Here is a 17,141-nt window from a genome sequence, read left to right as displayed (position 1 = left end):
TTTATGTAATGCCATCTTGTAACCCACTATATATACTTTGTGTATATACCTAATCACACACATACGTATGTCTGCATACACACACACCTACCTTGTTATATACTAGATCAGTGGTACTCAAACTTTTTACCTTTGGGACCCCCCTTTACACCTACAAGCACACATTGCTCCCTCCCTCTCTACACAGTATATGAATAAAAACATTGTGTTTATTTAGTATGTGTATTGTCATTTGCATATTCATGTATATTCATATTTTAACGTTATATAAGGAATTAACATTTTTCAAATTAGAACAGTTTTATTTAGGTAAATTCAATATTTAACTCAACCCATGTACTAATTTCACACATTAAAAAGTTTCATTGTGAGTTCCTGCATGGCAGGGGTTGGACTGAATGGCTCTTGTGGTCTCTTTCAACTTTATGATTCCATGATTCTATTATTTTAATGGTAAAAATAAAGGCATTGTCCTGCTCAAAACGAATTCTGTCCCCTGTAAATTTTTCTTTCAGTCCCCAAATTTCTAGCATTGCAGAGAGTGAGACACTGTAAATTGTTCATACCTGGAATTTTTCTATTTGCTATGTTCATAGTTCCTTGGTCATTTAACTTGTCCTTTTTCTTCAGATGCCTAGAAAATGGCAAAGATTCTAGATCAGCTTAGAATCTCAGCCATCACTTAGGCATCTGAAGATAAGATAGGTAAAGTTACCAAGAGCACAAGAAATAAAAAAGTTCTAGGTGTGAGCAGTTTTCAGTATTTCATTGAAAAGGAAAAAGGAATGTGAGCTCAGCAAATAGAAGAGCTCTAGGTACTTATTTAAGTAGTGGCTCCTAGCCCAGTTCCTCCAGCCCAGTCTTAGCTGCAAATGGTGGGGGCCTGTTCTCCTATTGATCTGTATGTAGCAGACTGGCATTTCCACCCCCTCTCACTAGCTATCTCTGGTGCGACATTCAGAAGTTGGCCCTGTTGCAACTCCACCTCATACTAGAGATTGATTGTGGGAAGGGATGCAAATATCAGTCTGCTGTGTCCTGATCAATAGGAGAACAGATCCCATCATTCCAAGTGTCAGTTGCCCAATGAGAAACGTTTATGATATTGATGTATCCCCTAAGAGCCAGCATGGTGTAGAGATTTGAGTGTTGGACTAAGACACTGGGACTCCAAGGTTCAAATTCCCATTCAGCCATAGAAATGTCTTGTTCACCTTGGGCAGGTCACACTCTCTCATCCTCAGAGGATGGCAAGGGCAAACCCACTCTGGACAAATTCTGACAAGAAACCCTCATGATAGGTTCTCTTTAGGGTAACCATAACTTGAAAATTACTTGAAGGCACTCAACAACAACAACAACAACAACAATCTACACTATTTCCATGATTGTCCAGGGATTATAAATATGAATCAGTTCCAGATGCATAACTTCAGGTTATGCATTCATAAGTGTCATTGTGAAATCCAGTCTGTATGTTTAAATACTCACCTGAAGTTTTAAGTCACTATGGCGCCTTACAGACAGGCCTAAGCAGCGCCGTCGTTGCGCCAGGAATACGCGCGAGGGGCGGCGCTTCCAGACGCGCGTATTCCGTACAGCAAGATGGCGGTGCCCTATACAGACAGGCGCTGCCATCTTGACGTAACGTCTAAACCTGGAAGCGCCGTCGCGAGTGCGTGCTTTGGCACTTGCGGCAGCTCTTCCGGGTTGCCAGAAGGAGTGCGATTTCTGCACTCCTTTTTTGCAGCACCGAGGAGTCACGCGGTTTGGCTGCTGCGGCTCCTCCGCGCTGCAACTGGCAGCGGCCCAAGACCGCCCCTTTTGGGCGGTCTGTAACGGGCCTATGATGCTAGAAATGTTAGCACTTATCTCCCTAGCCAGAAATGCTTCTTTTAAGAACCTTGTCAAGATGGAGGAAAATCCACTTTTATACCTGATACTGTAGTTTCCTTAAGGCAATTTGGTTAGGAGAGATTTTAAAACTACAAATTCAAACCCAGAGCGACTGTGAACTCTGGAGACAGAACTGCTCCCTCCCTTAGTTTGTATTCCTCTTCAATTACCAAGGGCAATAAATATTAAATAATAAAATATTTGAAGCACTTCAGTACAGAATGACTACAGCTGTCTGGATAACTTAGAAATAGAGATGTAATATATCTGTCAAGAGATATCAAGGGGGGTCTCATGGGATCGTTCAGAGCTCTATACTGCTTTTGTGAAATGTTTCATTCATTTCAGCAAGCTTATTAGGGAACTCATATTCACTTTGCCTTTTAAAACATTTATGGATCATGTTTGTGAGGTGCTTTTTGTTAATCCTACATCAATAATCGGAGAGCTAAACTTTAATCCATTATTTCTGACAGGATGTGAATATATCAGAACAAAGGACTATATGTTGTAGTATCCTCCAAGCATGTTCCTGTTAGATATATTCCATACAATCCAACTGGCCATGCTAGTTGGGGGATTCTGGGAATCATAGTTAAAAAAGTATCCCCCTCCAATCACATCAACTCCTTTGATGTATGGTCAAAAGTAACAGACAGAATAGGGAAACTAGTTGGTTTACAAACCAACCAAGAAAATCCAGCAACTGCTGTGCTTAGCGAAGGACAATAGAGACCCTTTCACAGCTGCAGGAGTTTACCGGATACCATGCAGCTGCGGACAAGTCTACATAGGGACGGCCAAATGCAGTGTTCAAACACAAATCAAGGAACACAAGAGACACTGCAGACTGGGTCAGCCAGAAAAATCAGCAGTAGCAGAATACGTTATAAACCATCCTGGGCATAAAATGCTGTTTGAAAAGTCTGGACTATGCCAACAACTATCAGGTAAGAATGCAAAGGGAAACCATTGAAATCCACAAACACCTGGGCAACTTCAACAGGAAAGAAGAAACCCTTAAAGCAGTCTTGGATGACACCAGTTATCTTGATCCATTTCAAACTGGCTTCAGGTCAGGATACGGAGTCAAGACCGCCATGGTCGCCTTAGTCGATGATCTCTGTCTGTGCATTGACAGGGGAAGTGTGGCCCTGTTGGTGCTCTTGGACCTCTCAGTGGCCTTTGATATCATAGACCATGGTATCCTTCTGGAACGCCTGAGAGGGTTAGGAATTGGGGGCACTGCTTTGCAGTGATTCCGGTCCTATCTCTTGGGTAGGTTCCAGATGGTGTCGCTTGGGGACAGATGTTCAGCCAAAAAGGAGCTCAAATCAGGTGTCCCTCAAGGCGCGATACTGTCTCCAACGCTATTCAACATTTACATGAAGCCGCTAGGTGAGATCATCTGGAGACATGGGGCAGGGTGTTATCTGTACGCTGATGACACCCAAATTTGCTTCTCCATATCTTGGACTGCTTCAGTGACCAAGGATGGCATCTCCCCTCTGAATGACTGTCTGAGGTCAGTAATGGATTGGATGAGGGAAAACAGACTTAAACTGAATCCAAATAAAACAGAGGTACTCGCTGTAGGCAATCCTAATCTGGGAATGGTGATAAGCTCTCCAGTTCTGGACGGGGTCACATTTCCCCTAAAGGACTGTGTTCGTAGCTTAGGGCTACTCCTGGACTCATCGCTTCAGCTGTCATCTCAGGTGGATGCGACGGCCAGGAGTGCCTGTTATCAGCTTCGGCTGATACGCCAGCTATGATCCTTCCTGGAATGGGAAAACCTAGAAATGGTTGTACATTCACTGGTAACCTCTCATTTAGATTTCTGCAATGCACTCTACATGGGGCAACCCACATGTCTCGTTCAGAAGCTGCAACTGGTTCAAAATATGGCAGCCAGATTGGATACAGGGAGTTCTAAATTTGATCCTATTACACCCATCTTAAAATCCCTACACTGGCTGCCTATTAGCTTCCAGGCACAGTATAAGGTGTTGGTCATTACCTACAAAGCCCTACATGGCTTGGGTCCAGCTTACGTGAGGGAACGCCTCCTCCCATACAATCCTTCCCGCACTCTCAGTTCCTCTGGGAAGAACCTCTTGCAGTCTAAGAAAACCAGACTGGTAACGACTTCCCAGAGGACGTTTTCTGTTGCCGCTCCAAAAATCTGGAATGACCTGCCGGAGGAGATCCACCACATAACATCTTTGGAGGCCTTTAAGAAGGCAATAAGAATGGATCTCTCCCGGTAGGCATTCCCTAAATGACCTCCTTGGAATGTTTACTCTCCAGTTGCATAGCCGTTCCCACCGGACTGTGATCGTGATTGATTTTATTGGGAGCATTTTATTGGGAATTGTTGTTTTAATGTTATTTTAGGATGGGAGGGAGTTTTAGGGTATTTTTGCTATGTTTTTACTTGTGACTTGCTGTGTAGCATTTTTATTGTTCTTTTGTTTGTTGTTACCTGCCTCGATCCAATACAGGGAGAGGCGGGATACAAATAAATAAATATATAAATATAAATATAAAGTGAACAAAGCTTGGCTATCAGTCCTGAAGAATAGCAAAATGAGGACTCAGCAAATGCAAATGAGAAACTACCCAGGGTCAGGGCCTTTCCCAGCAGACAATGATCACTAATTAAGCAGACACTAATCTTCTTTGCATATCCTCTCACCCTGAGGCCTAGCCATCAATAACAGAACAATACACAAATTAACATGGAGATCACTCCTCCCTACCCAAGGGTCACACAGTATGTGTGTGTGTGTGTGTATATATGTGTGTGTGTACACACACACACACACACACACACACACACACACACACACACATCCCTCTCTTCCATGCCAGCATTTTCTAAAGATGCCAGCTACAGATGCAGGTGAAACGTCAGGAATAAACTCTTCTAGAACATGGCCACATAGCCCAACAAACCGCAAAAGACTATAGATGTTGGCCATGAAAGCCTTTGACTTTTTATATACTGCTTAAAATTTTAAAACCAACCAAGTAGTATTGGAGTTATACTGTCCATAAAATACATCAAATGAGAACTCAGGTCCTATATTCTCTGAGAAAACAATAATTAATTTCTGATGTCACAAAAAGCACTTGCAAGTCAAACCTAGCTATATCAACCCAATTTCTCCACTCCACATTTAAGTGCACTGATTCCTGTTCATAGGAAGTTCATTTAGATACTTAGTCCAAAGCATGTTTTTTGACAGGTTAATCAGTTTGAGGGGGAAGCCCTATGTTTCAGCGTAAACACAATACTGAACTATCTAGCCAACATTTGCATGGGTGGGAAGAGTAAAAAACGTTCTCTTTGGGGTTGTAGCTTTTAAAAAGACTGGATGCAGCACATGGAAGGGGGTTGTTGCTCATCTAACCAGAAACTAGCCTTAAAGTTGAAAAGAGAGGTATCCAGCTGAGGAAAAACATTGTTTGTTCATATATACGAAGTAGCAGATTAATACTACATAGTGAGACTCAGCTGTTTATTGAATTCTAGATTTCATTCTCTGTATTTGGATGAAGGTTGTCAAATCTTTAACTAAAACCTGTGATATGTGGGCAGAATCCTTAGGCAAAGGGACATAAACTGAGAATGTATCCATAGTTGGAGACAGAGAATGGAGTTTCAGAGGTTTCAGATGGGATTGGAGATGAAGCCTAATAGATTTCACAGAGATAGATCCTGTAAGCTTCACTACCAATGGCTCAGAAGCAAGAGTACAAAAAATTGCACGTAGTTATAATAGAGGTGAACATCAAAGAGCTTAAATACTCCATATATATTTCCACCATATGGGGAGCATATTGCCAGGTGGTATTAATGTTGTTCATCTTGTTTTAGTGTACAGAGACAAAATCTCTCCCACTGTTTGTTTGTCTTCATAACTGCACAATCCACTTGCTTATAAATAATTTGAACAAGAGCCCAGATCAGACTGTGATTATCTCCTATATTCACTTGAAGATTTCTTTAATAATAATAATAATAATAATAATAATAATAATAATAATAATAATAATTTTTTATATCCCGCCCCAAGATGCAATCAGAGTGGCTTACAAAGAATTAAAAAAACATGTATTCCAAAACCCTCAAACCCCCCTCTTAAAATACAATTAAACGATGTAAGAGTTTTAAAAAAACATACATAAAAATAAAATAAAAGTATATATATAAAACTATAGACCATGACTAAAGTGCAGTCAGAGATCTTAGAGTTCTTCTGATAGCCAGAGAAACTATTCGGGAAAGGCCTGTTGGAAGAGATCCATCTTTATAGCTTTTAAAAAGCTGTTTAGGGTGGTAATTTGACAGATCTCATCTGCCAGACCATTCCACAATCTGGGTGCAACAGCTGAGAAAGTCCTTTGGGAGGTCGTGGACAGCCTTGTTTTATAAGGCTGTAGCAAATTCCTTCCTGAGGATCTAAGTGTGTGGGGAGGATTATATGGAAGGAGACGGTCCCGAAGATAGGTTGGACCCAAGCCATTTAGGGCTTTAAAGGTGATAACCAACACCTTGTACTGAGCCCAGAAACTAATGGGAAACCAGTGAAGTGATTTTAAGATTGGTGTTATATGGTCTCTTCTGGATGTACCAGAGACCAGTCTGGCTGCCATGTTTTGAACTAACTGAAGTTTCTGGACTAAACATGAGGGTAGCCCCATGTAGAGTGCATTACAGAAATCAAGGTGTGAGGTCACCAGAGCAGGTACTACGGTCTCAAGGTCCCTGACTTCCAGGAAAGGGCGCAGCTAGCGTATCAACTGAAGCTGATAAAAGGCACTCCTGACCATCGCATTCACCTGGTTTGTCATGTGAAGCAACGGATCTAGGAGCGCCCCCAGACTGTGAACACAGTCCTTTGAGGGAAGTGTGACCCCTTCCAGGACTGGAGGTTGTATCCTGATACCTGGGTTCAGAGCCAATACCGTAAGTACCTCCATTTTGTCTGGATTCAGCTTCAATTTGTTTTCCCTCATCCAGTCCATTACTGCCTTAAGACAGTCATTGAGAGGAGAGACGCCGTCTGAAGTCAAAGCTGATGACTGAGACATGGAGAAATCAATCAATCAATCAATCAATCAAAGCCTTTATTACAGTCGTCAGACCTCCAGGCAATATAAAAATTAAAAACAAAACAAAACAACCACAACCAGTTTTAACACAATAATAACATATTAAGAATAAATATGCAGTATCTGTGCAATTAAAAATAACAAGCTTGTACCTTTTCATCTTATTAATCAGTTAAGAACATAAGCAGACCTTGTTATGTGAAACAGATACTGCTCTTTCTCATTGTTCAGTGCACTATAAAAATAGGCTGGGTCAAGAGGGGGTGTTTACATGGAGAAATATATCTGGGTGTCATCAGTGTACTGATAACACCCTGCCCCATTAAATAAAGTCTCATGTAACTTTACAGCTCTCTTCTCAGCTCCTAGATGTTGAAGTGATGATTGAGAGAAGAATCTGCTAGTGCCAAGAGACAAGAGTCAACAGTATCCAATGAACAGAATTGAGCATAAAAGTTAGAATCAGTCAAGCTATTGTATTCCGCATTACGATATGCAGGTGTGAGAGCTGGACAATGAAGAAAGTGGATAAGAAGAAAATAAATTCATTTGAAATGAGCTGAAGAAGAGTATTGAGGATACGATGGACAGCCAAAAAGACAAATAAATGGGTCCTAGAACATATCAAACCAGAACTCTCCTTGAAAGCTAAGAAGGGTAAGTTGAGGCTATCGTACTTTGATCACATCATGAGAAGGCATGACTCATAGAAAAAGACAATAATGCTAGGAAAGGTGGAGGGATGTAGAAAGAGAGGAAGACTACATGCTAGATAAATGGACTTTATTAAAGAGGTCACAGGTATGAATTTGCAGGACCTAAGCAGAGCAGTGGAGAATAGGGAGTCTTGAAAGTGTCTCATCCACAGGGACACCATGAGTCGGGATCAACTGAGTGGTGGTTAACAATAACAGTATCCAATGGAGAAGCATATGCCAACACATTCATTCATACTGGATAGCACTACTTGGATGAGTGATACAATTCCTCTTTCTCTCAATACAGGGGTGGACAAACCTGGTAGGTCTGTGGGGACAATTACAGCCCTAGAGACTCAAGAACAGACTGTACTGCTATCCTGCTGTTTTTATGTACTTTCCCCACAAAAGTAAAAGTAATTGAAAATCTATGTTCAGTTTTGGGAGAAAAAGCCCCCAAAGTGCACACACTAATGAGGAGGATCACTGCATATAGAAATGTGGAGGAGAGTCAACTCCCCTTTTCTGAACAACTTCTACTCAGGAGTGGGAGTCCCCTAGGTCCAGAAAGAATGGGCCAAAGGTATCCATGGGCTGTGTGTTTCTCCACCTCTGCCTTAGCCAGTGAGAAACAAATTTTCTCTTTGCCACTCGAAGGCCACATGCAACAATGGATAACCTTTGGGACTACATACACATTCCTCCTCTACCTTCAGACATCCTTCTCTTCTGCATGCATGTTGAGATCTCTCCCTGCCTGTTGTTTTATTCTGGGAACACCTCTTCTCAAGGCCCATGGAGGGCAGTGTACAATTTGTATAAGGAAGAAGATAGGCAGGGTTTATTGTTTCTTCATGCCACATTTAAGTTACACTCCACACACCAGACCAAACAGCTGTTGGGTGGGCTGAATTGTGAACAGTTATAATGGGGACAAAACCATATGGGGAGTCATCATTGCTTGTTGCTCTCCCGCTCATGATCATACTTTTTGCTGCCTTGAGTTTGAGTCTAGAAAAAAGGCATGATATAAACAAAAAGAATGCTACTTGCTGCTTAGTGTGCATGCGGGCACGCGCGCGCATGTGTGTCAGAGAGAAAAATGGTAGAAATTTGCTGATCATTACAGGCTCAGTGGAAGGCTTCCACAGACTACTCCATGTGCCCTCCAAAATGGCTTTGCATGCCCAAGAGGGCACACATGCCATAGGTGTGCCACCATGAGCACAGGAGAAGCATTCTGGTGAAAAAAGGTTGGGTAATTTTTCTTTTCAGGGATGGGGCATTGGGGTATGACTGCTTCAGGGCCTCTGGATAGTCAGTGTCCCCCCCCCCCATATATCCTATAGTTGTCCACTTTTTTGAGCCAGGGGCCGGACTGCTGTCCCTCAGACAACTGGGGGGCTGAAGCCAAAAAATAAATAATTAAATAATTTTTTTTAAAAGGACCTCCCTCCGGAGAGAGAGGTCTGACGGAGGAAAGGCCCCCAGGGAGTCAAGGATGGCACCCCACTAGGCCCTGGGCTCTGTCAGGGGTCCTTCCTCCACCAGACCTCACTCCGGAGAGAGAGGTCTGGTGGAGGAAAGGCCCCCAGGTAGGCCGGGGGGGGCAGCCCGCCAGGCCCTGGGCTCCCTCAGGGGCCCTTCCTCTGCCAAACCTCCCTCTGGAGAGAGAGGTCTGGCGGAGGAAAGGCCCCCAGGGAGGCCAGGACGGCGGCCCGCCAATCAGCAGCAATCGGCGGCAGGACTGGGCTGGGGCCGGTGCCAAGGCCTCAGCAGGCCGGATGCAGCCCACGGGCTGTAGGTTGCCGACCTCTGGTTTAGGCAGTTTGTAATAGGATTGCGAAATAAATGTACTGAGTGGGGACACTGATTATTTCCCGCCATACCTCTTAATTGTGCATTGCTGGAAATTCTATTGGCAATTTAATGTCAGATTTAGCTTCCTGAACCTGTTCTATTTATTTACCTAAAAATTTTAGTGCTTTTCTGAATTGTCTTAAGATAAGACTGAACAATGACAGCTGCATAACATGGCTCAGGCTCTATTGTTCTTCCTTAAAATGTGAGGCGGCTAACAAATGTGATAGGTAATGTATCTTTCCAAAGATTTACAGTTATAGAGAAAAAGAACAGTTCTTAAATTCAAGAAGTATAGAAAGCAGAGGCTGAGCCAAGGCATTTTGCTGTCTATTTTTTAAAAAATAAAAATTAAACGGAATAGTGGTTGAATCTCAGCTGCAACACAGGGCTGTTGGACTGAGGGTTCCTTCAACAAAGAGAGCAAGAACTTCTTGCATGTTTGGTGGTTCAGTTTTTAAAAAAATATTTAGTACATGAAGAAAAGTGGCCCACTTTGAAATGCATCAGGTATTTACAGATACTCATTAAAGTTGTTTCTCTCCTCCATCTCCATTTTGGTTTGTTCCACAAGACAGCAACCTGCCTCCACTGCACCTAAGGGCAGCCTTCCAGTGCCCAAAGAGGATTGAAATCAAAGCCCATCTTTGAATATTGCAGCATTATAGAAATTTGATATCACTTTAACTGCAATAGCTGCATCCGATAGAAACCTGGAATTTGTAGTTTGGTGAGCCACTAAGGCATTTTGTCAGGGAATGCTATATCTCACATGGAACTACAAATGCGACTACAAACTACAGGATTCCACAGGATGCAGCCAGACCGGATAAAGTGGTATCTAAGATCCAAAATACACTGCAGAAATAATCCAGTTTGATACCACTTTAACAGCCCTGACTCAGTGCTAGGGAATTCTGGGAATTGTAGACATGTAGCTTTCTCTGTCAGAGAGCTCTAAAGGTAAAGGCAAAGGTTTCCCTTTGACATGAATGTCTGGTTGTAACTGACTGTAGGGGCAGTGATCACCTCCGTTACTTACCCGAAAAACCAGGATTGTCCAAAGATGACTCTGGTAGTCATATGGCCAGCATGACTTCATGGAACACTGTTACCTTCCCACTGAAGTGGTATTTATCTAATTGTACTTTTACATGCTTTCAAATTGCTAGGTTGGCAGAAGCTGGGACTAGCGATGGGAGCTCACTCCGTCATGCAGCACTTGGGCCTCAAATTGCTAACCTTCCAACCTTTTGATTGTCTTAACCACTAAGCCACCTCTGGTGCCACAATAAACTACAATTCCCAGGATTCTCTAGCACTGAGCCAGGGCAGTTAAAGTGGTCTCAAACTGGATTATTTCTGCAGTGTGTCTTGGACCTAAGTGCCATAATTGCGTAGCACAAAGAGCTCAGCATGTATATATAGCTGTCCCTGGTGCTGAAATGAAGAAATGAGCACCTGCATTAGAGCCCTGCAGAATCGGAGATGAAGATTCTCCATTTCCCATGACTCCTTGCTGCTCGATGGGAAAGCTGTCTTTCAAGGAAGCCTGTCAGCCATTATTGATCAACTCACAGAAAAAATTCTGGGGAAATTCCCACATTTTCTAGGAATATAGTTTGAAAATCACTGCAATATCAACAGGGATAAGCAATCTAGTGCCTTACAGATGTCTTCAACTATGACGTGCATAACCCTGAACCATTGACCTTGCTGTCAGGAGGTGATACAATACCAAACATCTGAACAGGACCAGTTATCATCTTCATATTATATCACATTGCTTTTATTAGAGCATTTTTGTTTATGGACTATCCTCTCTGCGGATGGGGAGTATGGCAGTCATTTGCAAGATGGCCATGTCAGAAGGGGTAAAAATGAAGTGATCAACATCCATGAGTTTTGGTTACAGAAACAATAGAAATTCAAACATGTAATTCTGAATGAAAATCTGTTCATTTCTCATTATAACTATGGAAGAAGGTGAAATTGTCTGTCCAAATGGCAGAAAGATTACAGGGGGATTTGAGAAACCCTAAGGGTGTGCTAGTTGCCCATGAAATTGAGTCTTTCTACAATATAAAATTTGGTATGTTTGGGTCTTCAGAGGGTTCTACAATCTCATAAATATTAATGCAAATGATATGGAAGACTCAAAGAAAACTGAATGAGTCTCCCATTGGAACCAATGGAAAGCATACAGGATGCTACTTGTTTGGAATTACTTGATCTCCCATCCTCAAATAATATATTTTGGGATAGTCATTACATTATCATGAGAGCTACATATTAATGATATGTTATTTTTCACTTCTGGGTAACTTAGAAAAAAATCATTAAAAATGTCTCAAATCCCCCCAAATTGTCCATGAAACATTTTAATGTTGCTTATAAATGGCATTTAGTACACAAAATTAATGTTAATGTCTGCCATGTTACTTTATAAAAATAACAATATTATGCTTTCATTACCTTTGAAAGTACAATGAAGACATTATTTATAACACATTACTTCTAACTTCTTCCAGCAAGATTCATACCATTGGAAATGCAGATGTCACACCAGTTTTCCCCTGAACCACAGGCTTGACAAGTGTGAATATCCCACTTTGAACATTTGTGTTTAGAAAGCATGGAAATAACATCACTTTCTGCCCACAAAACCGCTTTTGAGAATTCAATTCAGCTTTTAGATGCCCAAAGGAGAAGACACACTTGATTTCCTCTCTTTGCCAGGCTCTCGGCATGCCATCAAACACAACATTTGGAAGATGATAAACTCCTAATAAAAATATAAATAACATCATCAGTGATAGAATGAGTGCAATGCAGTTAATGCAGTTAGTAGCAGAATATCTTTGCAGGTGAAGAAGATTAGTGTTGCCTTGACAGCAACAGAAAAACCCATCTATACTCGCTTTAAATATGCAACAAAATCTAAATATTAAAATATTATTTACCATATATTAAACATTAAGAAGCAATGCTTGTTTTTCATAAACTGAAAACTGTCAAAAGATCTTTTACTGACTCCACTGAAACTGACACAAAGTCCCATTGAAGTCAATTATTTCAGGCAAGGTGACAGAAAGTCCGATTATGAAGGTGTAGGTGCCCTGGACCCAAGCAGTATTGTCTTTTCCTACCCACTAGGCAAAAAAGGCCAAGCAAGATGTTACAACTATGGCCTCATGTATTAGGAAAGGAGTTGTTGTATCAAATAAGTGTGACCAGAAGACTGGAAGAGTGATTTTAATTGATGTAGTAAATGAGAGCCAGCATGGCATAGTTGTATGAGTGTTGGATTGTGATTCTGGAGACCAGGGTTTGATTCTCTGCTTGTCTATGAAACCCACTGGGTGACCCAGGGAAAGTTACATGCTCTTAGCTTCAGGGGAAGGCAATGGCAAACTTCCTCTGAACAAATCATGCCAAGAAAAACTCCATGATAGGTTTGCCTTAGGGTCGCCCTAAGTTAGAAATGACTTGAAGGCACACAACAACAAAGTAAAAGTGAAGGGAGTCCCAACTGTCTCCCTCTTACCTCCCATGTTCTTTCTGCCAGCTGGTCTCCAAGAGCAGATATAAACTAGTGGGGGGGGGGGGTATCCATCTTTTTTTTTTTTAGGTGTATCTATAAAACAAAACTTCTCAGGTGCCTAACAGGAAGTGGTTGCACTCGATTTATGGAACGTCCTCTCCCAAACAATGGGGCGCAGGCCTACACTAGATTGATTAGTTTTTTTGTGCAAAGTGAATAACTTCTTTGATTTCTCCAGGTCTTATTTTGCATAAAGGGGCATTTGCTGGGGCCCTGATAGGCCTCTACCAGGGCTGAGATTTCATCTGCCCCTATCCTAATCACCTTCTGGCAGCAAGACTGGTCCAACAGCCAGATTCTCTCCCTCACCTTGTATATGGGCCTTCTCAATGGCGGTGCTTCATTATTGAATAACTGAGCTTGGAAAAAGTATGTTTGGAATACAATTCCCAGAGTTCCCCCTAGCAATTCTAGCTAGGGGATTTTGCAAGCTGGAAGAAGAAGTGTTTACAATGTCATAAGCCCAATTTATGACACCATATATTTTGGAATTCCCATGTACAGTTGTGCCATTGAAACAACTGACAATGGCCCCCAATACCTGTCACAGAAGCCAGGCAGCCCTATCCCTGGAGAGATTTCAAGGCACTGGGGAGTGGAGCAGTGAGAAAATAATTGTCCAGCCCTCTTTGGCAGCGAGAGACTTTGCAAAAGCAAGGTGCAGCATCTAATTGCCAAGAGACAGCTGGACATTTCTTCACTCACCACCCTGCTGTCCAGCACTTGAGAAACCCTTCCCATAGGTGGGACTCCTTGGAATCTATGGTAGGCTGCAGGAACTGCTTGGGAAGGGTGGTGGGTGATGCAGCTATGATGACAAAGCTTTGTTGTCATAGCTACATCCCCAAGTGTAGGATCTAAGTCAATGCTTCTAATTTTTGCTCCAGAAGAAAGCTTATATGGTATTGCTACTGCAGTCATACCCATTTAGATAACAGTATTCCTGTTCTCTCTGTATGTCTATGTGACAGAAGGCAAATGTGGAAGCCTGGTGGGGGGAAGACTGCTCTCCCTAAAGTACACATTGGCTTCAAAATTTAGAGTTATACCTGTCTAACCCCCATAAAGTAAAATCATTGCTCCCAGTTACATCATAATTTGACCCTGCCTTTAGATGTTTGTAAGATGCACATGTAGGAAAGAAATTGTTGTTATTGTTATTGTGTGTCTTCAAGGTGTTTCTGACTTGTGGCTATCCTAGGGTGAACCTATTGTGGGATTTTCTTGGCAAGATTTGTTCACATGCAATTTGCCCATTGGGTTTCCATGGCCTAGCAGGGATTTGAACCCTGGTCTCCAGAAGCATAGTGCAATGCCAAAACCACTATGCCATGCTGGCTCCATTTCCTGCTGAAAACCATCTTCCTTACCACTGTCCATAAATTGTTCTAAGCATCTGTGTAGTGCTGAAGCTAACACACATTCACAGTGCAAGTTGGAAGTTATTTTAAGCTAGCAACTTTAAAGACTAGCACTTTTAAAGAAAAAGGTGTTTTGTGTTGCAAAACAAAACAGAAAGTTAAAAAAACTATAATTGTTTCTTGAACCTTCTATAGTTAAACAATTTATTAGTCTGCAAGCAGATAACACGTCAGTGTTATGTCAGAGTGTACAGAGATAAAGAAAGTAAATGATTTTAAGTCATCTCCCAAACTTTAGCAGATTATTACTAGGCTATGAAAAGAGATGACTGCCAAAACTTATACATATATTGAGCCAAACCTGTTTTTCAACACCTTGCAGTTTTTGCTAATGCAAGATCAGTACTCTGCTGGGATCTAGACAACACAGACAATAGTCGTGTGGCGATGAGAGTCGGAGGCAAGAACAGACAGGTGCGACAAGCAAAGCGCGGCTCGGGTGCCAAATAACGAGATGGGTGTGCCAGCATGTGGGCAGTGGTGTGGTGAGGTATGCCAGGACAGTGCCGGTGTGGTGGGGGTCCCCTTGCGGGCGGTGGTTGTATTTGTGTTTCCAGAGGGGGGTGTGTACGTTGGTGGGTGGTGTGGGGGCTGTGGGGCCATGGTTCCGTAGGGGTGCTGGCGTGGGCTTCCGACGTGTGTGGCCAACGGCAGAAAAGCGTCGTGTGCTGTGGGCCGACATCGCCCAAAAAAACCGGAAAAAGAGGTGGGAAGCACCGCAGTGGGATGAGGCTCAGGGTGTGCGTGAGAAGATAGTAGCAACGGATTTGAGTAGAGGGATATATCAGATGGTGTGCGGGTAAGTTGGTGGCTTGTCTCAAAAGGGTCAATGTGGGGTGGTGGAAAGGTGGCACGTAAGAAGAGTGAAGATGCAGAGGGAGGCGAGCAAAAGGCAGAGCGTGAGGCAAGTACGATGGGCGTTGTGGCAACACGGCGGTGTGTTGTTGTGTGAAAGGAGATAGTTCTCAAAGAGCGTATCACAGACATATTTCGCTCAGAGTAGGTAACACCCGTAGATGGTAGGGGAAAAGATAATGTGGGGTGGTGGGTGTGGATGTATGCATGATCTGCTCTATGCATTCGTCTGTGGAAAATAAATGCGCTGCTACTTTGTTGTCTCTGAAGCCGGCCACCCAGAGGCATGGCGAACGCCGGGGGCCGAATCACAAGGGAAGACGCAATAAGCAGGGGGGGGAATGGTGAGGGTGGGTGAGGCAGGTTAACGGTGGTAGGGTATGAAAGACAAAAGGGAGAGAGGTAGATGAGGTGAGAGTGTGTATGGGCATGAGAGTGGCAGCATATGTGTGGTCACAACGTGTTGGGGAGTACTGGTGTGCTGTTGGGTTGTGTGAATTGGGTCGTTCTTAAGCTCCCGCTCTGAGGTTCTTGTGATAGTGCTCGTTCTTGGGGGTTGGATGTGGTCTGAGACCAGCGTGTGTTCGCTGAGCTGGTCTGGAACGTGCGTTGTATGGTGGTCGGACAGTACAAGAGTGGGGTGACATTTATGCTCGTACATGAATGTAGGATGTCTGTATGCTGATTCAAGAGATATTATGGCAAGAAGTTCCGAACAGGGTGGACGAGTGAGCGTAATAATTCGATAGGCGCCGGAACCGCCGAACTAGACCAGATTGCGCGGGGAACAAGATCGACACAGATAAACACCCGAGTGATCGATCTTCTGTAGAATACAGCTCGATTGTGTCACGTGATGCGGCAACGGAAGCAACCCTCCGCGAACACGCAGAAAACGAGAACCGAAACGAATCGTGTAGCTTCTGTAGCCGTATAGGCGGGAGGTATCGCTGAAGCATGAAACCAACAAGTTAAGGCTAAGTCGGCTCTAAGGCCTGAGACCCTTGGGTCTCGGGGCGAAAGGGGGTGCGGCTGCGAGCCGATACCCCAAAAACACCACAAAGCCAACGCGAGACAAAAGCGAGGACGCCTAACAGATCGCAAGAAACCGCGTACCGAGACCGGAAAAGCAGACGGAACCCCCACCACAAACACAAAGAAAAACACCCAAGAGGAAAAAAGGGGGCACCCAAGAAACAGACGGGAGGGGAACACAGGACAGCACGGGGCAGCACAAAGAGGTAGAGAGAAAGCAGAGCCCAAACAACAAAAACCGAAAGTCGCTAGAAGAGGAACGAAAGGAAGGGAAAGAACAAGAAAGAAAGGCCCCAGAACAGAAACACAAGCCAAAAACCCAACCCCACAAACGGGAGAGCCGAGGACAATCAGAAGATACGAAAGGGAGACGAGTGTGTAAAGAAAAGACACGAACGGACCACGAAGCAGCACAGCAAGCAAAAGCCCGGGCCCGAAAAAGAAAGGCGCAACAAGCAAACGACCAACCAAGGACAAAAGCCAAACCGCGGCAAAGAACAAAGCCGGAGGGAAGCAGGAGCAGACGGGGAAAGGCCGCGGAAGACAAACCGCCAAAAGACAAAAAGAGAAACGCACGCAGAAAAGAAACCAGAGACCACGCACGCCCAGGGGGCGCCAGACAAGGGGCACCACCCCACACACAGCACGCAA

General features: G+C 43.4%; 1 protein-coding gene across 1 annotated transcript in view; it reads right to left on the bottom strand.

Moving 5' to 3' along the window:
• The window catches only part of KCNAB1 (potassium voltage-gated channel subfamily A regulatory beta subunit 1), a 204,460-nt gene that overhangs the window by 89,405 nt on the left and 97,914 nt on the right, over positions 1 to 17,141 (bottom strand). The window lies entirely within an intron of this gene.

Source organism: Sceloporus undulatus, chromosome 3 (genome assembly GCF_019175285.1).
Source record: "Sceloporus undulatus isolate JIND9_A2432 ecotype Alabama chromosome 3, SceUnd_v1.1, whole genome shotgun sequence".
NCBI lineage: Eukaryota > Metazoa > Chordata > Lepidosauria > Squamata > Phrynosomatidae > Sceloporus > Sceloporus undulatus.
The sequence above is the reverse complement of the archived record's forward strand: the minus strand, read 5'-3'. Positions and strand labels throughout refer to the sequence as shown.